Source organism: Balaenoptera musculus, chromosome 8 (assembly GCF_009873245.2).
Source record: "Balaenoptera musculus isolate JJ_BM4_2016_0621 chromosome 8, mBalMus1.pri.v3, whole genome shotgun sequence".
Lineage (NCBI taxonomy): Eukaryota > Metazoa > Chordata > Mammalia > Artiodactyla > Balaenopteridae > Balaenoptera > Balaenoptera musculus.
The window spans coordinates 52,859,364-52,886,805 of record NC_045792.1 but is presented as its reverse complement, the minus strand read 5'-3'; the positions used below and the strand labels follow the sequence as shown (position 1 = coordinate 52,886,805).

Genomic DNA, 27,442 nt, shown 5'->3' with positions numbered 1-27,442 from the left:
CTTCCTTATCTTGGCAATTGTAAATAATGCTGCTATGAACACTGGGGTACATGTACCTTTTAGAATTAGTGTCTTTGTTTTTTTCAGACATATACCCAGAAGTGGAATTGCTGGGTCACATGGTAGTTCTGTTTCTATGTTTTTGAGACACCTCCATCCTGCTTTCCACAGTGGCTGCACGAATTTACATTCTCACCAACAGTGTATGAAGGTCAAGGGAGGCTTCTTGGAAGAGCTAAGCCCTGAACTGTATCGCAAAGGATATGTAGGTTTGAACATGGTAATCGTGGAGACCACAGAATCCTTAATGGTTGCAAAGGGGAAGTAGAAACCAGCCCCCAGACTGAAGTGCAAAGGAGACTCCCATAGAAGAGAGGAAAATGAGGCCAGCTGGAAGGCACGGTAACCAGATGGTACTGAGAGACACCGACTTGTTCTCATTCCACCACCAACACAGAGATTAATGTTTTTCAGGGCTGTATTAAAGAAGATAGAGGTATAGCTCCCAAATATGTAAACTGGGTTCCCTCCTTCCTCCCATCAACCTATACTTGATCCTCTCTGTATCAGACAGACTGTCTTTTCTCCTCTACTCCTCTTGCAACTCACATTTCTCTCTATAAGATAAGTTTCTCACTAGCAAACAATCACACCAAAGACGGAAGAGTTTGCTTCCAGAGACTAGGACAATCTACTTGGCAGCTAGTTGGACAATCTAACAGGTGGAATGACTACAATGTTTTACCCTCCATGGCTGGACTTTGAAATTAGACTGCCCAGCTCAGCCAAAGAGAAAGCAATGTATCTGTCAAGGCACCTTAAATAGGGTTCTGTACTCAAAAAACATCCTTTATAAGTCTCAAACACCCCTGCTTTGTACTTTCTAGGAGCTGGGATTCAAACCTACAAACTTCTCACTCCAAAGTTCCATGCTCTTCTCCCTATACCATACTGCCTCATAGAAAGAAAGGAAGAAGAGGGTGTGAATTTACCAAAGCTAAAGTGTTGCAAAGCAAGAACCCAGAGGTACAGCCTGTTATCTTTACATTCCCTCCGGCATTTTTTAAAAGAAACAGAACAGTCCTGCTAACTGAGACTCAGAGATTCCTCGAAGATGACAAAAGTGAACAGCCTTAAACAGACTTTTCTTTAAAGGGCGGGAGGGCACATTAAATATCAGAGGATGGGGGACTTCTCTGACATGATTCTGTCCTGGCTGAAAGGAAGTTTCAGAGAAAAGACTATTTACCCAGTAAGACCACAGTATCTAAGAGATTCCAGAAGGCGGTAGTGAGTTAGAGAGAGGGAAAGAATGGAGGCTGACTCACTATTTGTTTTCCAAAAATAAAAACTCAAACCAAACACAGTGAGACTGAGCCATCCAGCTGGGTACTCCAAGGATTAACTGTCTGTGTGGCCAGGCACTTAACTTCGTATTTCTGATGGACTAGCTATAAAATGGAAAAAGAACTCAGAATAAGGCTTCTTGTCAAGAGAGCACCAAGAAAATTGTATTTATAGCTTCTGAAATACAAACCAGCGCAAATGGTCTGACATGGAACCCCTGGGTTCCCTAGGTCCCAACATCCTTGCTGTGTATAATGTCATAAGGTCAGGCTAGGGATATGAATGTCCTCAGAATGGCAGTGCCACCTCATGTTTTTATATCCTCTTCACAGGTTACAGCTGGACATTTAAAAATATAGATTCTAATTCAATGTTGAAAACAAAATGCCAGCATCATAGAGTAGAAAGCATATGGGCTTTGGTGTTACGTAATCATAGGCTTGAATCTTGGTTGTATGACTTGAGCAAGTTTCTTAATCTTTCTGAGACTTCTTTTCCTCATCATTAAAATGGGGACAATTATCTATCTTAGAACATTTATTTATTGAGAATTAAAGTTCCTGATACATAAGATACTCAAAAGATAACTTCCATATTAACTCTTACCTCACACCATGTACAAAAATTAACTTGAAACGGATCATAGATCTAAGTGTAAAAGCTCCTAGAAGAAAATATAAGAGAAAAACTCTTGTGACCTTGAGGTAGCTAAACAAACAAACAAACAAAAAACAATCATAAAAGAAAAACAGAAAAAACAGACCATCAAAATTCAAAGCTTTTGCTCCCCAAATGGGACCGTTAAAAAAATGAAAAGGCAAGCCAGCCTGGGAGAAAACATTCACGTGTTTTCACAGAAAGAAAAATCTCACATATTTCTATCTTACAAAAAGCTGGTATCCAAACCGTGTTTAAAAACTCATAAGCTGAGGCCGCGACAGTGAAAGGCCTGCGCACCGCGATGAAGAGTGGCCCCCGCTTGCCACATCTAGAGAAAGCCCTCACATAGAAACAAAGACCTAACACAGCAAAAAATAATAATAATAATTAAAATAAATAAATAAAAGGGAAGTTCTGACAATGTTTCAGAAAAATAACAATTTGTTAAAAGAAACTCACACAAAGGAAAGTGCATTTAAAAAAAAAACAACTCATAAGCTCAATAACAAGAAGATAAACTATACCATTCTAAAAATAGGCAAAAGATTTGAACAGGGACAACACAAAAAAAGCTAGACCAGTTATCACCCAAAAAGATTATTAGATATCAGGGAAATGCAAATTAAAACCACAATGGAATACTATTACCTGTAAACCCATTAGAATGGCTAAAATTAAAAAGACTGACCATACTAAGTGTTGGTGAGGATGTCAAGCATCTGAAATCACACACATATACTGTCAGTGGGAATGTAAAATGGAACAGACAGTTTGGAAAACAGGTTGGCAGTTTTTTAAAAAGTTTAACAAACAACTACCATATGACCCAGCCATTTGCATCCAGGGTATTTACCCAGGAGAAGTAAAAATATATGCCCACACAAAGATGTGCAAATGAATGCTCACATGAGCTTTGTGTAAAATAGCCAAAAACTGTGAACAACCCAAATGTCCATCAACAGGCGGTATAGCTATACAATGGAATAGAACTCAGTGATAAAACAGATGTATGCAACAACATGGACACATCTAAAAAATTGTTATGCTGAGTGAAGGAAGCCAGACAAAAAATGTCCAAACTGTATGTGTCTATTCATAAAATGCAAACTAATTTATAGTGACAAGAGATGAGTGCTGGGGCTTCCCTGGTGGCGCAGTGGTTGAGAATCTGCCTGCCAATGCAGGGGACACGGGTTCGAGCCCTGGTCTGGGAAGATCCCACATGCCGCGGAGCAACTAGGCCTGTGAGCCACAACTACTGAGCCTGCACGTCTGGAGGCTGTGCTCCGCAACAAGAGAGGCCGCGATAGTGAGAGGCCCACGCACCGTGATGAAGAGTGGCCCCCACTTGCTGCAACTAGAGAAAGCCCTCGCACAGAAACGAAGACCCAACACAGCCATAAATAAATAAATAAATTAATTAATTAAAAAAAAAAAAAGAGATGAGTGCTTGCCTGGGGCAGAGGGCAAAGGAAAGGAAAGAACATGAAGAGACAAGGAATCTTTGGGGGCTGACACAGATGTTCTGTATCTTGACTGCACGAGTAACTTCACGGGTATAGACAACTGTCACACTCACTGAATTTAGACAGATGCAGTTCATTGTGTGTAAATTATCCCTTAAAGTTGATAAGGAAAAAAAAAAACAAATTCACTTTGCTACTCCTACTGCCACTAGAATCAAGTTAGAAAGTTACTATTTCCTACCTCATGGCCACAGGGAAAATGAAAACTGTACACAAGTTGCTGAGGAAAGGGGCGGTACTGCAAAAACCTTTTTATTTATTGAGGATCAATCAGGTGTTTGGCAATGTGCTAGGCGTTTTATACACATTACCTTATTTAATTCTAACAAATTTGATGAGATAGGCTCTATTATCTCTATTACAGATGAGGAAACAGGCTCAGAAGGATCTCATCAAAAGCCACCCAGATGGTAAATGGTAGGTTTGGATTCAATGATGGATCTGGAATCAAACCGGGTAAGCTTGACTTCAAAAGACAATGCTATTATTTCCTACAATGCTTAGGGCATCCTCAGGAAGGCAAAAAGCCCTGATGGCCCAAAGACAGGAAGAGTTCCTGGAGATTTTCTTCATCAGGACTGGCAAATCCTCTCAAGTCTTTCTCAAAGGGGAGGGAGGGTGGGAGGTGAGGTACGCCTCTGCTTGTGAGACTAAGGAGAATCCTCTCACTCAGCTCCAGCATCTGCTGGTATTTTGTTAACTCTTGGCTCCTCCATACTCACCCACCCACTGGTTTCCCAGAGAAAAAAAGCCAAAATATCTTGGCTGAACAGGAGAATGGGTCACAGATGACAGAGGTAAAAAAACAAAACAAAACAAAACATGAAGTTCTGTAATAAGTTTTTTAAAAGCAAAAACAAATTGCACACTTCCTTGTTCTGCATTTTCCTTATTCTCTTTGAGTTGTCCGTCTTAAACATTCTTCTGTCTACATTTTCATTCATCACAATGGAAAAAGTGAGGCCAATGGGTCATGCTGAAAGTTTAAATAAATTTACATCTTCCTATTTCAGACCTGTTGTAGCCCGGCTCCCCTGAAGCTAGGCCAACAGATCAAGGAGAGGGTGGCTTGAGATGCAGACAGTGGGCCACAGAGAGAAAATATGGGAAACTCAGATCTGGAGGGGTAGTTCAGGATAGGGACCAACTCTGAGCTCAGAGAGCACAGACCTGGGTTCTGGGATTAACACCGTGTAATAATCTGTGAGGCTTTGGCAAGTCACCTTCTCTCTCTGAGCCTCAGAAGATTAGATTGGTCATGTTTTTCACCTTAAACAAAAGCCCTCCGTTTATAACCAAAAATAATCTTTCCCCTAAGCCCTTAAGATTCTCATGCACTCCTCTTTGAGAATTGCTCTGTTGCCTCTTTATTCCCCAGCAGCCAAGCTTTACTTTCTGAAATCTGTACTACAAAAACAGGCAGCTTTTCATTGTATCAGAATACATTATAATACCAAATTAAAAAATTTTAAAGTTTATACAAACATACACTGAAATTCTGTCATAATCCTGAGTGTGTGTTATTGAGAGTCAGGGATTAAACGTCCTAATTAATGCAAATCGTAGTGTTCTGGGTTGCTCCTCATTTCCATTCCTGAATTTAGCATCCTCATTTAGCATGAACTGTAATGAACAATTTTACCAGAGTTCCTTTGCTCCCTCTTCACACATGTTAAGAATTCATTCACCACAGGGATGTGTGCTTTTGTGATCGCTTAACTAGAGCCTCCTCCCCCAAACTGGATTCTGCCAAACTGTTTCTGGTAAGCAGCTTTGGAAAGTAAAAACTCCCTAGACGCTCTGGACAGGGTGTGAGAGGAAGACACACAACCCAGCAGGGGAACTGAAACATTCCCCCTTGCGTCCACTTCTGTCCTGGGAGGATGGGGGGAGGGAAGCTGCAGAAGAAGCTTTTAGAGGAAACAGACTTGCAGGACTTTTGCTGCAAACAATTGGGTACTGTATCCAGCTGTTGACTGAGGCAACTAAAACCACCAGAGAAGAAGCAGGTCAGAGTTCTTAGTCCTGAAACAAGAAAGTACTACACTTCTGTTTCACATGTTACAGCCTAGAACCTATATTCTAGCTGCTATCCCTGAAGCTCAATGCCAGTGTTGGAAAGCACCTTTGACATCATTAAGCCAGTGTCCCCCCACCCCCTTTTTAAAGAAGTGGAACCATTTATTTCTACATACAAAATTTTATGCAGAACCATGATATATAAAAACAAACAAAAGCAGAATTACTCTGGGGGGTAGGAGGACACAGGTGGAGAGCTCTGCTTGCTCAGCTGCCATCATTGCTTTCATCAGGCACCTCTTTGGATTCCCAGGGCCATAAGGACCACTATTAGGTCCATTGATGTGTGTTGATTTGTGTGTGATTGGTAGGTCTCTTGATCTGTGGAGTTTACAGATAAAAACATAGATGACCATGCCTTTAATCTGATTCAGTAGGCTGGGGTGGGTGCACTCTGCTTTTTTTCTTGCATCTTCTCCTTCAATGATCTCATTAACTCCCAGTGCTTCACTTACCATTTCTACATGGAAGACTCAAATTGTACATTTTTAGACATGATCTCTCTACTGAGCAAAGCAGAGTGTCTGAAGCATACTGATGGGAGGAGGCAAGCAGGGATCTAGGCATGTAGATAGGAATCTGGAAGTCTGGAAGCAGAATCCAATATTCTGGACAAGGTCTCCGGTTCTAAGAGAATTAGTAAGAGAAAAAGAGTAATGGGACTCTCTAAAAGCATCAAGGTACAAGGCAGGGACTTGGTCAAAGGAACACTTTTTGGGCAAAAGCCCTTTTCAGAATTGGGGGTCAAAGTCAGAGGGGGACTAGTTTTCAGGCTGACTTGATCCCAACTTCTAGAGGCTTGGATCAGGTTCTTAAATTCTACCCCACCTCACCCCCATTATGAGCAGAACTGCTTCACAGACCTGTCATAAGGTCTGAGAGGACAGAGCCAAGTAAACCTTCACAGCTGAGAAAATCCAGGTTCTACTTGCCTAGCAAGTTAAAAGCATGTGATGAGATGAAAAGATGCAGAACAGATGTTCCTAACCTTTTTCGGGTCACTCACTGAGATAGATGCAGATCCCTATCAACCCAATATCCATTTTTCTCTTTATCCCTGTTATAAAACTAATATTTTGTTCAGTGAACTGGTAGAGACCCTATGGTCTCAGGGAAGGTAAACCCCCTCCCATTCATCCCCAGGAGCTGAATCACAACTGGTCTAAAGCAATTATGCAAACCCATTCCCCTTTGCCAGGAATGGTCTAAAGGTGGGCATGTAACCTAGTTCTGACAAAACAAAAACAAAAACAAAAAACCCATAAGAGGTTTTCTGGGGAGGGAAAGTGCTTGATTTTCTTGGTGACATGCTTGAGCCACTGAAACTTCCTGCCTCTCACTCTGCTAAATGAACACCAATGTCCTTGTGATTTAAGTCACTGTTACTCAGATTTTCTGTTAACTGCAGCTAAAAGTTTTCCTGACTGATCTGCTGACCCACTTGAAAACCAGACTTAAACTATGGGCCCTGGGACTTCCCTGGTGGCACAGTGGTTAAGAATCCACCTGCCAAAGCAGGGGACACGGGTTCGATCCCTGGTCCGGGAAGATCCCACTGCCGCAGAGCAACTAAGCCCGTGCGCCACAACTACTGAGCCTGCGCTCTAGGGCCTGCGAGCCACAACTACCGAAGCCCACGCACCTAGAGCCCATGCTCCACAACAAAGAGAAGCCACCACAATGAGAAGCACATGCACCGCAGCAAAGAGTAGCCCCCGCTCACCACAACTAGAGAAAGCCCATGTGCAGCAACGAAGACCCAGTGCAGCCAAAAATAAATAAATAAAAAATAAAATAAAGTAAACTATGGGCCCTATACCCTGTAACCTTCATTATGTGGATATATACGCTGTTTTACCTTCCATTTTAGGTTTACAGATTTTAGGTCAGGAACCCTTACTCTGGACTAGTGGTTCTCCAAGTGTGCTCCCTGCACCAGCAGCATTAGTATCACCTGGGAACTTGTGATAAGTGTAATTTCTTCAGGATGATGCTGGACCTATTAAATCAGAAACCCATGAAGTGGGGTCCAGCAATTTGCGTTTTACTAAGTCCTCTAAGTGATCTGATTCATGCTAAACTGGGAGGGCCACTGCTCTGAGCCCACCATTACTCAATTTCTGTGATTACAGAAATGTTTATATCTGCACTGTCCAGTATGGTAACCACTTTGCCACATGTGTCTACTGAGCACTTATAAGGTGGCTAGTGCTACCGAGAATTTAAAATTTTACTTTGTTTTAATTTACTTAAATACCCGCCCATGGCTAGTGACTCCTATATTGACTACTAGACGTTGCAGCTCTAGATAAACGTAAGGGATTTTATATTTTCAAGTGGCTCCTAGTACCAAGCCATAAAATATCAGTGGTTCTCAAACTTCAGTATGCATAAGAATTACTAGAGGGTTTGTTAAAACAGACCGTAGGTCCCTACCCCTCGAATTGATGATTCAGTAGATCTGCTTGGGGTCTGAGAATTTGTAATGTCTAGTAGGTTCCTATGTGATACTGATGGTACTGATGCAGGGAAAGCACTTTGAGAACCACTGAAGTAAGCAAAACTTGTACCTTCTTATAACCTGTATGAAAGCCACTTTTCTACAATTCTAACCAACGTTTTCGTTTGTGTTCATCAAATTAACAAATAGGTAAAGTTCCCTGACAGTAGGAGCTGACATCTTCGAACTCTGCATGTTCCATTGTACACTCTAGCTCAGTGCCCTGGATTCAGCAGGTGCTTGGTATTATGAAAAAATGACTATCCCCGCAAAGGGGAAACTTTTGGAAGGGTCTACCGTGTTCCAAAGATGATGATTATCTACTTACAGTCATCAAGTGGCAGGTTGTATGTTTCAAAAGAGATGCACAGAAAGGTTAAGTGATTTGCCTAAGGCACTATGCCTTATTTCTTATTTTTCTGCATTTTAAATGTTATCTCAGAAATTGTTTAGGTCTAAGCCTATTTGTAGAAGTGAGATATATATATATATATATATATATATATATGTGTGTGTGTGTGTGTGTGTATGTATATATATTTATATGCAGAAATACTGAAAACTAAATTATTCAAGAATCAAAAATACTTCTGACACTATAATGGTGGTATGAAAGGCAAAAGGACTGGTGATCTAGACAGGGTGCTCCACCTTCTCAAATAACACCACGCAGAAAACCATCTATGCCAAAGACCTGGCTGGCCAGCAATACGGCTTTCAAGCATTAATGGGAAAGACAAGAATCAAGGACAAACACACAGGGGACTTTTCTGAAGGTCAAAAAAGCAACAATAAATACCATGCCCAGAAAAGCTTTTAAATCTGACCTTTTCCTCTGCCGAAGCCATTTGCCTTCCAGCATCTTCAATCTAATAGACTGAAGTGGGCTGAACTGGCTCTTAGGAGAGAACTGGGGCTAGTCTTTTCCTTAACGCTGCCTCTCCAGCACTGCTCTAGCAGCGGCAGCATTACTGGTAATTACATCATTATACCGTAATGGAACACACGCAGGGCAAGTGAAACAGCCCAGCAGCTCCCCAGTTGAGGAGAGTAGAAAAAGGCTCCCACTTCACCATTCAATTTCTATTAACCCTTCAGGTTCTGGATTATTCTCAAAGGCAAACCACCCTTAGGCCTTTTCACAATCTTAAAACAGAGACCATGGAGGTGGAGCTTAGTTGAAGACTAGGAGCAAAGTTTATATATTCATGTGATGGAACTCTTCCACTAGAATAGGAATTAGGAGACTTGGGTACAGCTCTGGCTTTGCTATGAATACCTTATATGGCCTTGGGGAAATCATTTGCATCTTTTAGGTTTCAGTTTCCTCATCTATAAAGAACAGTAAAGCTTTCAGGCAGACGATCCCAAAATGTCCCAGTAGGCAATTTGGGATTGGATCGAATGATAACAAGAGTTCTCCCAGCTCTAATATTCTATTATCTAAAAAGACTCCACAAATAGGGGAGACAGGGAAGGAGTAAGATATGAACGGTCAACTCTATTTGGTCTTCAAGCAGTTAATTAGATGAGGACTTTTGTCTCTACTCTGACCCATGCATCAGTGTCAGATCATCTTCATCAACATCCAAAGCAACTTTTCAAAAGACCAAGGTCAGAACTCATTAACGTATCTTAGAATGTCTACCCAAAGACAGAAAGGACACAGAAGTTCAAAGTATACTGGGACAGAAGTGAGGAAACCAAAGTCCTAGCTGTCACTGACTCCTTCTATGACCATGAGTGGGTCGCTTAACCTTGGCCAACACATCTTTAAGACACTGTGGTGGAGGGGAGAGGGGTTAGGATTAGACCCTTTCAGCTCAAGCAGTCTACAATTTTGCTATCTCTGTACAAGTTTCCAAGGCTCCTACTGGATACTGAGGTGTGCAGGGGTGGGTGGGTGTTGGCACCAATAACATGCTAAGAATGCCAAACCCTGCAAGACAGAGATGAGTTTTCTTATGATATTCTTATGGTTTTCTCATAGATATGTCAAAAAATATTATCTAACAGACCTCAAGGAAAGAATTAAAACATATAAAGCTACATATTAATTGCTGTATATCTCAGAATCTTCTCTTTCTAATGCTCCAAAAGGAAGAATATAAAAATGTGTTCTCTGCAGTTGTCTTCTGGTCTTCATATAGAAGGTATGAGACTTTGGTTTTCAGCAGTAAGGTGATCTAGGTATTGTGGATGACATTCTCAAAGAAAACAATTTACAAAGCTAAATAGATAGTCCTAAAAATTAATTTTTAAAATGCATCATGTTGAGCTGTCAGTAATACTTGAGAGAACAAAAATTAAAGGAATTTGCACAGAGCAAAAATTAAATGAAATGAAAAGCAGGTGGAAACACCCAAATGTGCATTAATAATGAACAGATAAACAAAATTTGGTTTCTACATACAATGGATTACTATTCAGCCTTAAAAAGGAAGGAAATTCTGACATATGGACAACATGGATGAATGCTGAAGATATTATACTAAGTGAAATAAGCCAGAGAAAGTGCAAATTCTCTATGATTGCACAAATATGAGGTACCTAGAATAGTCAAAATCACAGAGACCAAAAGTAGAATGGTAGCCCTCCAGGGGCTGGAGGCAATAGAGTGTTACTGTTTAATGTTACAGAATTTCTGTTTGGGAAGATGAAAACATTCTGGAGACGGATGGTGGCGATGGTTATATAACAATCTGAATTATCTAATGCCACTGAATTGTATATTTAAAGATGGTTTAAATGGTTAAATTTATGTTATGTACATCTTATCACAATAAAAAAGCATTAAATGAAAGCAGATATCCTGGAAGGGAAGAGAACACTAAAGCCGGCTTTTGCCCTGTGGCTATGTAACAAACACTAGTGACCATTGCAATGACCATTTGAGGTATGGGCAACAGAAGATAAAGCCCAGGGCCCACCTTAGGTGGGACAGTCTTATATGAAATCTCCTTATACACTTGAGATACCAATGGACTATACCCTCAGGATAGAGATGAACCAGAAACGAATCTGCAGCACTGAAAGGGACCACAAAGAAACTGTCCTATCTTACCCAGTAGAGAAGGAGAAATGTCTCTGCTAAGAATCCATAACCAGAAGCTGGCTCTGGTGCAGGTTTGTGATCAAATCCATGCAACCTCAAGTGAAGATCCAGAAGTAGTCCACTTAGCAATATTTTCGAGATATTGGCAGAAGCAACTCCTCATTCTTTCTGGTGGAATAAAGACTTTACCAAGGCCTCAAATAACTTCCACAGATAAAGTCCTAAGGAACATTAGATCTTAAAACAAAAGCAAAACAAAAAACACACATCCAGAAATAAGCCACATGAGTGAGAGCCAAGAAAAACAGACAGCAAAATAAGATCCTCAAAGGCTTCAGATGTTGGAACTAGAGACAAAATATAAAATGCTTACGATTTTTATATCTTAGGATTTAGAGGAAAGACTTGAAAAAATTAGCAAGGAAGAACAGAGTATCAAAAAAGAACCAAGTACGTTTGAAAACATACCAAACAGAACTTCCAGAAATGAAAGTTATAATCAAAATTTAAAAATCAATGGCCAGGTTAAATAGCAGATTAGATATAACTAAAGAAATAATTAGCAACTTAGAAGAGCAATCCAAAGAAATTCCATAGAATGTGACCAAGAAATGAAGATATAAAAAATATGAGAGTTTAACAGATATGGTTGATAGAGTTAGAGGGGTCTAACATATATCTACTCTTTTAACTGAAGTTCAAATAAAATTAGAGAGGATGGAGAAAGACATTATTCAAACAGCTAATGGCTGAGAATTTTTCCAGAATAATTGAAAGAACACCAAATCTCAGATCCAGCAAGCTCAACAAATTTCAAGCAGGATAAATAAAAATAAAACAACATACTGTAATGAAATTTAAGAACACCGTACACAAAAAAAGAAGATAATAAAAGAGAAACAGAGAGATCACCGACAAAAGAATAGCAATTAGACCATCAACTGGCTTCTCAACAGCAACAGTAAGATCTAGAAGACCACAGAATAATATTTTCAATGTATTAAGAAAAAATAACTGTCAAGAGAATGAGAAGACAAGCCACAGACTGGGAGAAATATTTGCAAAACACAGACCTGATAAAGGACTGTCATCCAAAATACACAAAGAACTCTTAAAACTTAACAATAAGAAAATAAACAACCTGACTGAAAAATAAGCCAAATACCTTAACAGATACCTCACCAAAGAAGACACATGGATGGCAAGTAAGCATATGAAAAGATGCTCCACGTCATACATCATTAGGGAAATGCAAATTAAAACAACAAGATGTCTCTATATATCTACTACAATGGCCAAAATCCAGAACACAGACAACATTAAATGCTGGTGAGGAGATGGTGCCAACAGGAACTCTCATTCGTTGCTGGTGGGAATGCAAAATGGTACAGCTATTTTGGAAAACAGTTCGGTGGTTTCTTCCAAAACTAAACATACTCTTAGTATACAATCCAGCAATTGTGCTCCTGGTACATTTACCCAGGAGTTGAAAACTTATGTCCACATAAAACTTGCACATGATGTTTATAGCAGCTTTATTCATAATCACTAAAACTTGGAAGCAACCAAGATGTCCGTCAGTATGTGAATGGATAAACTGGGGTACACTCAGACAATAAAATATGATTCAGCACTAAAAAGATATATAATCTATTACCGACACTAGAAGAAATAATTATGCCATGTGATAAGAGGTATTAACAAATACTACTATGGCAATCACACTGCAAATAAAAGTATCAAATCAGTATGCTGTACACCTTAAAACTTACACTTGAATGTCCAAATATAACCCAATTAAAAACAAAAAAAAGAAATGAACTATCAAGCCATGAAAAGACATGAAGGAATCTTAAATGCATATTACTAAATGAAAGAAGCCAACCTGAAATGGCTACAAACCGTATGACATTCTGGAAAAGACAAAACTGTGGAGACAATAAAAATATCAATGGTTGCCAGGGGGAAGGGATGAACAGGCAGAACACAGAGGACTTTTAGGGCAGTGAAAATACTCTATATGATGCCATAATGATGGATATGTGCCATTATACATTTGTTCAAACCCATAGAAGGTACAACCCCAAGAGTGAACCATAATGTTAACCACAGACTTTGGATAATTATGATGTATCAATGTAGGTTCATCAGTTTTAACAAATGTACCACTGTGGCGGAGAATGTTGATAATGGGGAGGTTATGCATGTGTACAGGCAGGAGGTATATGGGAAATCTCTGTTAACGTCCCCATACTTTTGCTGTGAACCTAAAAATGCTCTGTAAAAAATCTTAAAAATCTTAACTGTCAATGCAGAAGTCTATAGCTAATGAAACTCTTTCAACAATGAAAGCAAATAAGCTATTTTCAAACAAAAACAGAGATTGCCACAGACAAACCCTCACTGAAATCAATTTTAAAAGATGTATTTTAGGAAGAAGAAAAACAATCTCAGATGGAAGGTCCGACATGAAAGGGAACAAAGATGAGCAAAGATATTGATAAATATGTGGGGAAATTTGGAATGCTGTCAGTGTGAAACAAGAATACTACTTAATCTTTGTGGTTAGAAATAAACAAGACAGAACTAAAATACTGGACAATTACATAAGTTGGGAGGAATGATCAGAGTTTTTCTATGATTCTTATATAATTCAGAAAAATGGTGGCTCTCCAAAAAACACGTCCACATTCTAATCCTCAGAACCTGTGAATACTATCTTATATGGCAAAAAAAAAAAATTGTGATTATGTTAAGGATCTTGAGAGTGGGCCCTAGATGCAATCACATGTATCCTTTTGAAGGAGAGAAGGAAGGAGAACAGACACAGACACACAGAGAAGACACAGACACAGAAGAGGAAAAGACAATGTGACCATGGAGGCAGAGATGGAAATGATACAGCCACAAGCCAAAGAACACTTGGAGCCACCAGAAGCTGGGAGAGGAGTGGAAAAGATTCTCCCCTTGAGTCTTCAGAGGGAGCACAACCCTATGACACGTTGATTTTGGACTTCTGGCCCTCAAAACTGTGAGAGATTAAATTTCTGTTGTCTTAAACCAACGAATTTGTAGGAATTTCATACAGTAACCATGGGAAACTAATACAAAATGTAAAGATGTTACTTTAGGCCAACCAAATTAAAATGTATATGTTAATAAAGAGATCAGTTCTCCCTAAGTGGATTTATAAATTTAAACTCAGTAAAAATACCAATTTTTAAATAGGAAAAGGTAATTGTAAGGTTCATACAGAAAAACAGAATAGCAATAAGGGGAGACTTAGGCAACCATTTGATAAAGCCTCATTAATTAAAACGAGGTGTGTGGTCATATATAGAGATAGACAAATGATTGGAGTTTAATATATTTTAAGTCCACAAATGGGTATTAATGCATAAAATACTTAGCTTATGATAGAGGTGGCATCTCAAATTGTGGGACAGATTTGAGATGGCATTTAAGATTTAAATGACACTGTGACAAATTTGAATCTGTCCTAAGCATAGATCAGGATAAATTCCAAATGGATCAGAGATTTAAATGTAACATAGACGAAACTGTAAAAGTAATAGAATAAAATGTAGTACATTTCACTAGCAAACAGAATCCAACAGCACATTAAAAGGATCATACACCATGATCATGTGGGGTTTATCCCAGGAATGCAAGGATTCTTCAATATATGAAGATCAATCAATGTGATGCACCACATTAACAAATTGAAGGATAAAAACCATATGATAATCTCAATAGATGCAGAAAAAGTTTTGACAAAATTCAACACCCATTTATGATAAAAACTCTCCAGGAAGTGGGCATAGAGGTAACCTACCTCAACATAATAAAGGCCATATATGACAAACCCACAGCCAACATCGTTCTTAATGGTGAAAAATTGAAACCATTTCCTCTAAGATCAGGAACAAGACAAGGGTGCCCACTCTCACAACTATTATTCAACATAGTTTTGGAAGTTTTAGCCACAGCAATCAGAGAAGAAAAAGAAATAAAAGGAATCCAAATCAGAAAAGAAGAAGTAAAGCTGTCACTGTGTGCAGATGACATGATACTATACATAGAGAATCCTAAAGATGCTACCAGAAAACTACTATAGCTAATCAATGAATTTGGTAAAGTAGCAGGATACAAAATTTATTTATTTTATTTATTTATTTTTGGCTGCATTGGGCCTTCCTTGCTGCATGCGTGCTTTCTCTAGTTGTGGCGAGCGGGGGCTACTCTTCATTGCCGTGTGCAGGCTTCTCATTGCGGTGGATTCTCTTGCAGCGGAGCACAGGCTCTAGTCACGCGGGCTTCAAGAGCTGTGGCTCGCAGGCTCAGTAGTTGTGGCGCCCGGGCTTCATTGCTCCATGGCATGTGGGAACTTCCCGGACCAGGGCTTGAACCCGTGTCCCCTGCATTGGCAGGCAGATTCTTAACCACTGCGCCACCAGGGAAGCCCAGGATACAAAATTAATGCACAGAAATCTCTTGCATTCCTATACACTAACAATGAAAAATCTGAAAGAGAAATTAAGGAAACACTCTCATTTACCACTGCAACAAAAAGAATAAAATACCTAGGAATAAACCTACCTGAGGAGACAGAAGACTTGTATACAGAAAACTGTAAGACACTGATGAAAGAAATCAAACATGACACAAACAGATGGAGAGATATACCATGCTCTTGGATTGGAAGAATCAACATTGTGAAAATGACTCTACTACCCAAAGCAATCTACAGATTCAATGCAATCCCTATCAAGCTACCAAGGGCATTTTTCACAGAACTAGAACAAAAAATTTTACCATTTGTATAGAAACACAGAAGACCTCGAATAGCCAAAGCAATCTTGAGAAAGAAAAATGGAGCTGGAGGAATCAGGCTCCCTGACTTTGGACTATACTACAAAGTTACAGTAATCAAGACAGTATGGTACTGGCACAAAAACAGAAATATAGATCAATGGAACAGGATAGAAAGCCCAGAGATAAACCCATGCACATGTGGTCACCTTATCTTTGACAAAGGAGGCAAGAATATACAATGGAGAAAAGACAGCCTCTTCAATAAGTGGTGCTGGGAAAACTGGACAGCTACATGTAAAAGAATGAAATTAGAACACTCCCTAATACTATACACAAAAAAATAACTTAAATGGATTAAAGACCTAAATGTAAGGCCAGACACTATCAAACTCTTAGAGGAAAACATAGGCAGAACACTCTATTGACATAAATCACAGCAAGATCCTTTGTGACCCACCCTCCTAGAGAAAATGGAATGAAAACAAAAATAAATGTGACCTAATGAACTAAAAAGCTTTTGCACAGCAAAGGGAAACCATAAACAAGACAAAATGACAACCTCAGAATGGGAGAAAACATTGTAAATGAAGCAACTGCCAAAGATTAATCTCCAAAATATACAAGCAGCTCATGCAGCTCAATATCAAAAAAACAAACAACCCAATCCAAAAATGGGCAGAAGACTGAAATAGATATTTCTCCAAAGAAGACAGACAGATTGCCAACAAACACATGAAAAGATGCTCAACATCACTAATCATTAGAGAAACGCAAAGCAAAACTACAATGAGGTATCACCTCACACTGGTTGGAATGGCCATCATCAAAAGATCTACAAACAATAAATGCTGGAGAGGGTGTGGAGAAAAGGGAACCCTGCTACAATGTTGGTGGGGATGTAAATTGATACAGCCACTATGGAGAACAGTATGGAACTTCCTTAAAAAACTAAAAATAGAACTAGCATATGACCCAGCAATCCTACTACTGGGCACATACCCTGAGAAAACCATAATTCAAAAAGAGTTATGGGGGCTTCCCTGGGTGGCACAGTGGTTGAGAATCTGCCTGCCAATGCCAGGGGACACGGGTTTCGAGCCCTGGTCTGGGAAGATCCCACATGCCGCGGAGCAACTAGGCCCGTGAGCCACAACTACTGAGCCTGCGCGTCTGGAAGCCTGTGCTCCGCAACAAGAGAGGGCCACGATAGTGAGAGGCCCACGCACCGCGATGAAGAGTAGCCCCCGCTCGCCGCAACTAGAGAAAGCCCTCGCACAGAAACGAAGACCCAACACAGCCAAAAATAAATAAATAAATTAATAAATTAATTTAAAAAAAAAAGAGTAGCGATTAAAATACAGATTTTCCATCAAAATTTAGAACACTCCTACCTTTAAAAAAAAAAAAAAAAGAGTCATGTACCACAATGTTCATTGCAGCACTATTTACAATAGCCAGGACATGGAAGCAACCTAGGTGTCCACTGACAGATGAATGGATAAAGAAGATGTGGCATACATATATATACACACACACACACACACACACACACAATGGAATATTACTCAGCCAGAAAAAGAAACAAAATTGAGTTATTTGTAGTGAGGTGAATGGACCTACAGTCTGTCATACAGAGTGAAGTAAGTCAGAAAGAGAAAAACAAATACTGTATGCTAACACATGTACATGGAATCTAAAAAAAATGGTTCTGATGAACCCAGGGGCAGAGAACAGGAATAAAGACACAGATGTAGAGAATGGACTTGAGGACACAGGGTGGGGGGAAGGGGAAGCTGGGACGAAGTGAGAGAGTAGCACTGACATATATATACTACCAAATGTAAAATGGATGGCTAGTGGGAAGCAGCTGCATAGCACAGGGAAATCAGCTCAGTGCTTTGTGACCACCTAGAGGGGTGGGATAGGGAGGGTGGGAGGGAGGCTCAAGAGGGAGGGGATATGGGGATATATGTATATGTATAGCTGATTCACTTAGTTATACAGCACAAACTAACACAACATTGTAAAGCAATTATACTCCAATAAAGATTTTTTTTAAATGTAGTACATTTCTTTTATAACTTTCTATCACAATGATGTCTAGAAGCCATAAAAAACAAAAGGTCATTTGAGTGACTACACAAAAATCTATAAATCCTGCATGGCAACACAAACAAATATGTGTGTAAGTATACACACACAAAGCATGCAAACACACACACACCCCTATAGGCAAAGCTAGAAAACAAATATTAAACTGGGTTAGAAGTAATAAATATTGTATTAAAATTTGCAATTCCTATTATTAAAGACCAATCTCTTAAATAAAGAGCTCCTACAAACCAATAAGACCAACAACCTTATAGAAAATGAGCAAGGCATATGAACAGACTGTTCACAGCAAAGGAAATACAAATGATTTTTAAACATGTGAAAAGATGATCAATGATGGCATACAAAAGGAATGCAAATTAAAATTACACTGAAATACTATTTTCCACCCATTAGACTGGCAAAAATCCAGAAGTTTGATAACTATGTTGGCAAGACTGTGAAAACATGCACTCTTATATACTGCTGTGGGAGCGTAAAAAGTTCCAAACCCTCTGGAAGGTAATGTGGCAAAATTACATACAATATATATAAATTATAACAGTATAGATCTTTTAACCACACAATTCCTTATTAGAAATTTAATCTAGAGACTAATATATGTGCATAATGACATAAGTATATTTTGCGAATCTACTTAAAGGAGAAGACTGAAAACAATGTAACTGTTCATCAATAAACACATTTAGTTATGGTTCCATCAATTGATGGAACACCACCTGGCTATTAAAAAAAAAGTAGTGGGGAAGGAAACTCTTCATGTATCAATATGGAAAGAGTATCAAGATATACTACTAAGTGGAAAAAGCTAAGTATAGAGAAAGTTGTGCTTTATATAACTATTTGTATGAAACAGTTAAACAGAATATTTATATATTTGTATCTACATTTATAATTTGTATTAGAATATATAGGCTAATACATATTATAGGCACAGATACATTGGGGAATTGGAATTGAGCATATGGGGGCAGAGGACAGAAGGGAGATTCTTCACAGTACACTTTTCAAATATTTGATATTAAAACCATGTGAACATATTATCAATTACATTTAAGAATTTTAATAAGTATGAATAATAGAATATCCAGGATAACATCTAATCAAGTAAACAGAGTATAATTTGCAAATTAGTAGAGGAGTAAAAATAAAATGAGGAAAAGGAAAGTAAAATACTCAATCCAAAAGGCAAGAACACACATGGCACAACACTAGATGGTTGAAATAAACCTCAATATTTCCATAATCACAGTAAATGTAAATCAGTTAAACTTACCAGTTAAAAGACGAAGACTGTCTTGGGCTTCCCTGGTGGCACAGTGGTTAAGAATCTGCCTGCCAATGCAGGGGACACGGGTTCGAGCCCTGGTCCAGGAAGATCCCACATGCCACGGAGCAACTAAGCCCGTGCATCACAACTACTGAGCCTGTGCTCTAGAGTCCGCGAGCCACAACTACTGAAGCCCCTGCACCTAGAGCCTGTGCTCCACAACAAGAGACACCACCACAATGAGAAGCCCGCGCACTGCAACGAAGAGTAGCCCCTGCTTGCCGCAACTAGAGAAAGCCTGTGCACAGCAACGAAGACCCAACACAGCCAAAAAATAAATAATAATAAATTAATTAAAAACACAAAAAGACAAAGACTATTTCAATGTATTAACCATAATAAACGTGAATTAATTAAGCTCCTCACTTAAAAGACAAAGACAGTCAGACTAAACAAAACATAATCAAGTTACACATTGTTCTTAAAAGATACACCTGAGGGCTTCCCTGGTGGCGCAGTGGTTGAGAATCTGCCTGCTAATGCAGGGGACACGGGCTCGAGCCCTGGTCTGGGAAGATCCCACATGCCGCGGAGCAACTAGGCCCGTGAGCCACAACTACTGAGTCTGCGCGTCTGGAGCCTGTGCTCCGCAACAAGAGAGGCCGCGATAGTGAGAGGCCCGCGCAACCGTGATGAAGAGTGGCCCCCGCTTGCCACAACTAGAGAAAGCCCTCGCACAGAAATGAAGACCCAAAACAGCCATAAATAAATAAATAAATAAATTTAAAAAAAAAAAAAAAGATACACCTGAAATATAAGAGCACAGGTAGGCTGAAAGTCAAAGGATGGAAAAATTTGCATGAGGCATGTATACTACTCAAAAGAATGCTGGGGCAACTAAATGACTATCAAGCAAGGAGATATTAAAGCAAAAGGGTCACTTTACAAAGACAGACACTTCAAAGGTCCAGGAAGATACATAATCCTACAATATGCCCTCAAAATATATAAAGCAAGAATTGCTATCACTGCAAGTAGAAATTGACAAGTCCATTATCATAATGGGATATAAAAAGTAATGGATATAAAAAGGGCAAGGCTCCTTTTGCCCCTGCAAATTAACCTGCTTTGGAACTGCTAGATCACTGCATTAGAAACAAAGTTTCTCGCTTATTTCTAAGAAGATCAATCAGGATGGAGAGACATGCTTCCTGTCTGGTTTCAGTGACAGATATTCAAATGCAGAAATGGGAACTTACACATTATCCACGTGTATAGCTAGACACTAACACAAATGGCTTTGTCAGCAACTCTATGTGCTTATGCTTCAATTTCTTAATCTCTAAGCTCCTCAAGGGAAAATATTGCTCTCTTATACATATTTGTATCTATCCCAGCACCAACCACACACCTGGTATATAATAAGTGTTCAATGAATGTTTTATTGAATCATCTATTACACACCCCTTTAAAAAATACTTATTCATTCCAACATTTATGAAGCACCTACTATGTACCAGGCACTATGTTAAGTGCTGGGAATACACAGATGAGTAAAACAATGTCTGTTCTCCAGCAGAAGAGAAACAGAAATATATTTTTTTCAAAAGCTATAAACAGAGGTTTGCATGGAGAGGTAGGAAGAAGAGCCCAGAAAAAGCACCTGGAGATCTGAGGGCAAGTTCTCAACCATTTAACATGTATTTATAAGCAGCCACTGTGGTCCAGAATCAGGTAGGTGCTAGAGAAGGAACATGTAAGTCAAGCCTTACTAAGCACATATGGGGGCAAAGTCAGGCAGAAGACATTCAGGTCAACAAGAAAGAAGCAGTATATGAAGTTCCAGGGGAAATGTGATCTGCTCAAAGTCAAACAGCTTGGGTAAAGACTAGAACCTAGGGGCTTCCCTGGTGGCGCAGTGGTTGGGAGTCTGCCTGCTAATGCAGGGGACACGGGTTCGAGCCCTGGTCTGGGAGGATCCCACATGCCGCGGAGCAGCTGGGCCCATGAGCCACAACTGCTGAGCCTGCGCGTCTGGAGCCTGTGCTCCGCAACAAGAGAGGCCGCGATAGTGAGAGGCCTGCGCACCGCGATGAGGAGTGGCCCCGCTTGCCGCAACTGGAGAAAGCCCTCGCACAGAAGCGAAGACCCAACACAGCCAAAAATAAATAAATTAGTTAATTAAATAAATGTATTTAAAAAAAAAAAAAAAGACTAGAACCTACATTCCCAGTGTTTTTTCCATACTGATTCTTGACACTCGTTCCCCTAGGACCCTATTTACTCCAATACGGATCCTTGTCTAGATGCAAGGCTTTTGACCATAATCCAACAAGAAATTCTCTTTAAATTGCATTGCAGCAAAGTACCCATAAATTTAACTTAAAAATTTCACGAGATAACCACACTGAATACAACAAATGCAACTCTTTATTCTATTTCATTTTGTAAAATGCTGCTCACAACTCACTACCACCGACTTCACCACTCACTAATAGCTCTCAACCCCATTTTGTAAAACTCCTATTGCTTGTGATAGTTTATAATGTGCTTCTCCCAACTGGAATTCTGCTTCTAATTCCTCACTTCACAGCCCAGGAAAAGCCCCCTTCAGACATATTTACTGAGCAACTGCTGTGTGCAGAGGAAACACTGTGCTAGGCCTCAAGTGTGCTGTGTGTAGCTAAGTTCTTTGAAAAGCATAAACCAAGGATATTTTCAAATGTTCCTGGGAAACACTTCCCAAGCTAGACACATTCACTCCCTATCTACTGAGATAGATCCAGAGTAACATTTGGATAGGCAAATGTTGGGAAAAGCTTCCCAGGTGATAATGACATGATAATTTTACAAAACAAATATTTGTTTAGCAAAGGAATAGACAGCAGACAAGAAAAATGAAACCTCAGATAAGTAACGGGACTCGCCAGTGGCCAAAACGCCACTAATGGCAAGGATTGGAATCCAGCTTAGTGGATCCCCAGTCCATTTCTGAAAGTTCCCACTAGGACAAGTCTGTCAGTATTCCTTCTCCTTTTGCACTGACCTTTTATCAGAAATTCCCCAAGGGGCCTTGGCTTACTAAGTGCTAATTAGATTTCCTCCACCTGCTCTGGGATTCAGAGGGCAGTGCTCCTGCAGTGCCCTCCTCAGCTAACAAAGCCACTGGCATTCCCGGTATGCAGGGGCTGGCCTCCAGTTCTTTAGTCAACAGCAATTAAAGGGCTCCTAGCCAAAGCTCTAAGGAGTAAGACAGAAACGGGAGGGGTATTCCTCAATCCAAAAAGTCAAGTCCAGCCAAAGATTGGGCTTGACTGATGCTGAAGAGCTGGGTGGAAACAGGGAAAATTTTGGGAGGTAGGAATGGAATCTGGGTGAGGCAAGCAAACTAACTACTCATCATCCTTCTCACTCCCCTAAGGAATGCTACTGTTGTCTAGATTGAGGGGATAAAGCCTTGGATGGACGAGAGCCCTCATCTAAAAATAAGCTATCAAGAAACATTTCCTTTTCTCTTCTTGTTTCAAGACAGATCCACACTGCTCAGCCAAGAATGACAAGTCCTCCATAATTCTATCCCTCCCTCTCTAGGCATCATAATTTAGTGAATGTCCAGCCACTAACTGGCAAAGTACAGCCTGGATGTCCAGTCATTAACTGCCGTCTGACTCTACACCACACTTCCTCTGGGTTTGATTTTCTCAACTCTCAGAGTTGATTTCAAGATCAAATGAGATAATGAATATAAAAATGTTTTCCAAACTATAAAGTGGTATAATATAATACACCGTAATACAAACTCAATTAAATTCAAACATTTACTAAGTTCTTAGAACAGTGCTTATACAGAGTTGGTACACAGATGTTTTAACACAAATATTAGCTGTTAGATATAAAAAAAAAAAACAAAACAACAGAATTCTTACCTATGTGGAAATCACAGACTAGTGTAGGAGATAAGGTCTCCAAAAGAATATGGTAATAGGGAGTAACTTATCCTGCTACTAAAGAATAGGGTTTGTCTGGCCAATCAACAGATTAACACTGCTCATTAATATGATTAATTCCCATCTGCTCTATAATAGGCTTGTTGTCTGGAAAGATATCCAGAAAAATTCAGTCGCCTCAAATTCTCAAAGCAGGGACTTTATGCGTATTATTCTAGGCAAAAAACTACCTTAAAATATACATGGGAAGAAAGGAACCCACTCAGTTCTCCTTTGATTCTCATCACTTCTTTCAATTTGACAATGAAAATGCACATATACTTTGACCCAGAAATTCTGCGAAAAATTGATTCTAGAGCTGAACCACATTTGCCCAGAAGTCACTGAAATATAGTACAGGTGATTAAAAAGCACGCTACAATCTAAACTAAATGTACACAGATTGCCATAAAGGTAGTCGCAGTACAAGCAAACACTTTAATATAAACTAGAACGAAGCATACTATAAAAAGCAAGAATTTCACTAATTATTTGTACGAAAGTTAAGTAAGAGAAGCAACAATGGACTCGAATAGACACTGGTAGTTCAATGAATATGACTACAGTAGTCCCCCCTTATCCATGGTTTCACTTCTGGGGTTTCAGTTACCTGCAGTCAACTGTGGTCCAGAAACATTAAATGAAAATTCCAGAAATAAACAACTCATAAGTTTTATGTTTTAAAAAAATAAGATGAACCACTTTATTTATTTATTTTAAAATTTTATTTATTATTTATTTTTGGCTGTGTTGGGTCTGCATTCCTGCGGGCAGGCTTTCGCTAGTTGCAGCGAGCGGGGTCTACTCTTCGTTGCGGTGCGTGGGCTTCTCACTGCGGTGGCTTCTCTTGTTGCGGAGCATGGGCTCTAGGTGCACACGGGCTTCAGTAGTTGTGGCTCGTGGGCTCTACAGCACAGACTCAGTAGTTGTGGTACACAACTTAGTTAAGCTTAGTTGCTCCTCGGCATGTGGGATCTTCCTGGACCAGGGATCGAATCCGTGTCCCCTGCATTGGCAGGTGGATCTTAACCTGCCATCATAAGTCCATCATAAGTTTTAAGTTGTGCACTGTTTCTAGTATTGTGATGAAATCTCATGCCATCCTGCTCTGTCCTGCCTTGGATCCCCAACCATCGACGTGGTCTGCTCATGACATTCAATCATTGACATTTTCATGGCTCGATGATCCAGGATCCCCCAAAGCAGATGATCCTCCTCCTGACATATTGTCATAAGGTCAGTAGTAGTCTAATGCTATGTCACACACCTGTGCCACTCACCTTACTTCATTTCATCTCATTTTTTCATCTCACATCATCACAAGAAGATAGTTTCAGAGACAACATTCACATAACTTTTATTACTGTGCATTATTATAATTGTTCTATTTTATTATTAGTTATTGTTGTTAATCTCTTACTGTGCCAAATTTATAAATTAAACTTTATCATAGTTATGTACATATAGGAAAAAACATAGCATATACAGGGTCTGGTACTATCCACAATCTCAGGCATCCACTGGGGGTCTTGAAACGTATCCCCCGTGGAAAAGGGGGACTACTATATATAACTATATAAGGAACTATGCAGCATAGTAACAGAAAAAAGAAAAGAAGAAAAATAATAAATTGGGTAAGTTTTCATCTTCAACCTCAGACCCTGGAAAATTATCTTCAAAGTCAGGTAAAACATCCCCAAGGCCAGGAAAATTCATCATACTTGCTGGTCTCCAGTTGATTCTCTTAATCACTGGCACTCACTGCAGTAAGAACTTAGTCACCCCTGCCTTCAAAATGGGGTTCTGTTGCCCACTAACTGGGTTGGTCTGCAGCATATATGAACTTAATGATAAGTCCATGCCTCTACTACTTTTTTTTAATTTGTTTGTTTTTATTGAAGTATAGTTGATACCTCTACTAGTTTTGAGCCATAACTTAGTGTTGCAAAATTTAAATCTAAAATGTAATGGAAAAAAAAGAAAATTACATCAAAAAAATAAATAAATAAAATGTCATGGAATAGCCCAAAATGTACCTCTGATCAGCTAACATGGCCTATGGCTTCTTTTGGTTGCTAAAACTCTAGGATGTGAAGGTTGTATCTCTGTCACATTTTGTGGGGACATTCCCTTTCATTAGAAGAATCACATCAGGGCAGATCATTTTGCTGTTAAACATCTTTTGCTTTGGCCCAGAATCTTTGATCTGCAAAACAGCTGCATTTGACACAAGGTAATACCTGGGTAAAATTTTGGGGGTTGGGGAGGGAGAAACACATGTGTTAGCAAATTACAGGAATAACAAAAGCATTTATCCTCACGCATACTACATAGTTGTGAAAGCTTGAGGTCTATGAGAGTTGCATGGAATGTTATTTGCTTAATGGTTATTCTCAGACGATGGGATGTGGGGGTGAATTCTTGTTTTCTTCTTTGAATTTTTCAGCTTTTTTTGATTTATTACAAACATGGTCCATTTAAACAGAAGTGATAACCATCCCTCCAAAAAATGAAAAATGCAATTGATCTGTGTATGCTAAGATGGAACTATCTCCATGGTTTATCTCATAGGATTGTGGTGCACAAAATCATAAGGACTTCGAACTGTGCCTGGCATATAAGCATTCAAATATTACCTATTATCATACTGTTCAGTGAAATATAATAAGATGCAAGACAAGGTAAACTGAGCAGTCTGGGGTGAAAAAGTTACTTATTTTTCATTGAATACTATTACCCTGCCCAGGTTCCTCAGAAAACAGAGTTTGGGACCAAACTCACCTGCTTTATCAGGTGTTGAAACCTCTGAGCAGAGGGAGGGGAAGAACGCTAGTGAGGCAGGGTAAGAAGGAAAGCAAACACGAGGCTATGCATTAACAAACTGGCTACAGTTGAACATGAAAACATAGCCAATTGCATGATCATTCAGAATGTTTCAAGCTGGATGATACAGAACTACTGTAGCTAAGAACAAGGTCAGTGAGGCATGGAGGGGGAATGATGGGAGGAGAAAGGCCGAAGGTGAGTAATTTATCTGCTGGCTCCTACCCCTCACCAGCAGAGGTGTTAAGTGCCCCCATCTCCCAACATCCAGGCTGTGCTACCCAGCCTCTCTGGATAGTCCCTGGGGAAAACACACCCTACATTTGAATCTGGAAGTGGCAGGAGGAGCCAGAGCCTTCTTGGGTCTGGTCAGATGGAGCTTAGGCCTCTGAGGAGCCGTGACTCTCTCCACAGTGGGCATGACGGAGACATACCAGAGCCCAACCCTCACCCAGGGAGGCTGAGACGTCCAGCAGTGTTAGGAAATGAGGAAAAAGCCCCAGCAGCTGGGACTTGCCATTGAGCCAGCCCACTAGGGCCTGGGGGGTAGGTGGCACCAAGGAAATCTGTGTAGGTACATTAACTGAGTCCCATACAACACATACACTTGTGTATAGAATGGGACTCGCACCACCATGTATGTATTATTTTTTTAAACATTAGAAAAAACTGTACTTGGTCTATACTCAGTGGCCTAATGCAAAGGGCAAGGACTTGGAGCCAGAAAATCCTATTCACCTAGTACTTGCTGGGAAACTCTGGGTGGGTTACTCATCCATGTAGTCAGGATATTACACGGTTATTGTGAAGATTAAATGAGCCCAGGTGGCTAAAACAGATGTTAGTCTCTGACAGACATGGCTCTGCCTCCTCTTACCTAAGAGGGGGGGATTCTTTTCCTTCCCTTATTCCATCTCCCCTCCATGCTCCTCCAGGAGATCTCAGGTTACGCTACTAACATGAGTCTGCTTAGCATTATTTATATTGATTCTTCACTATACTGGGAGCTCCTTAGGAAGAGGGTTATTATTTGACTCTCTGGTGTCCCCTTTTGGTGCCTAGGACAGCTATGCTCACATCTGGGGCCAAGTACATGTTTGCTGAATGAAGCAGAACTCCAAACACCAATTCTTAAGGGAGGTAACTTTTCATGTGACTATTAGTAAAGTCACTTAAAGGACCCATGAGACTTCTTAAACATAGTCTAACATCTGTTCTGGTTAGAAAGGTAGAAAAAAAAAAAATTAAAGGCTTTGAAGTTAGGCAGAT

General features: G+C 39.8%; 1 protein-coding gene across 2 annotated transcripts in view; it reads right to left on the bottom strand.

The window, feature by feature from the left end:
* GAB2 (GRB2 associated binding protein 2) overlaps window positions 1–27,442 on the bottom strand; it is a 175,256-nt gene that overhangs the window by 112,569 nt on the left and 35,245 nt on the right. Inside the window, exon 1 of one of the 2 annotated variants that reach the window (XM_036859541.1) lies at window positions 8,940–8,958. The exons of the other annotated variant lie outside the window; for it this stretch is intronic. The gene's annotated coding sequence lies outside the window, so the exon portion shown is untranslated. Of the gene's footprint in view, window positions 1–8,939; window positions 8,959–27,442 lie in introns of those variants that run through there. 2 annotated transcript variants of the gene reach the window in all.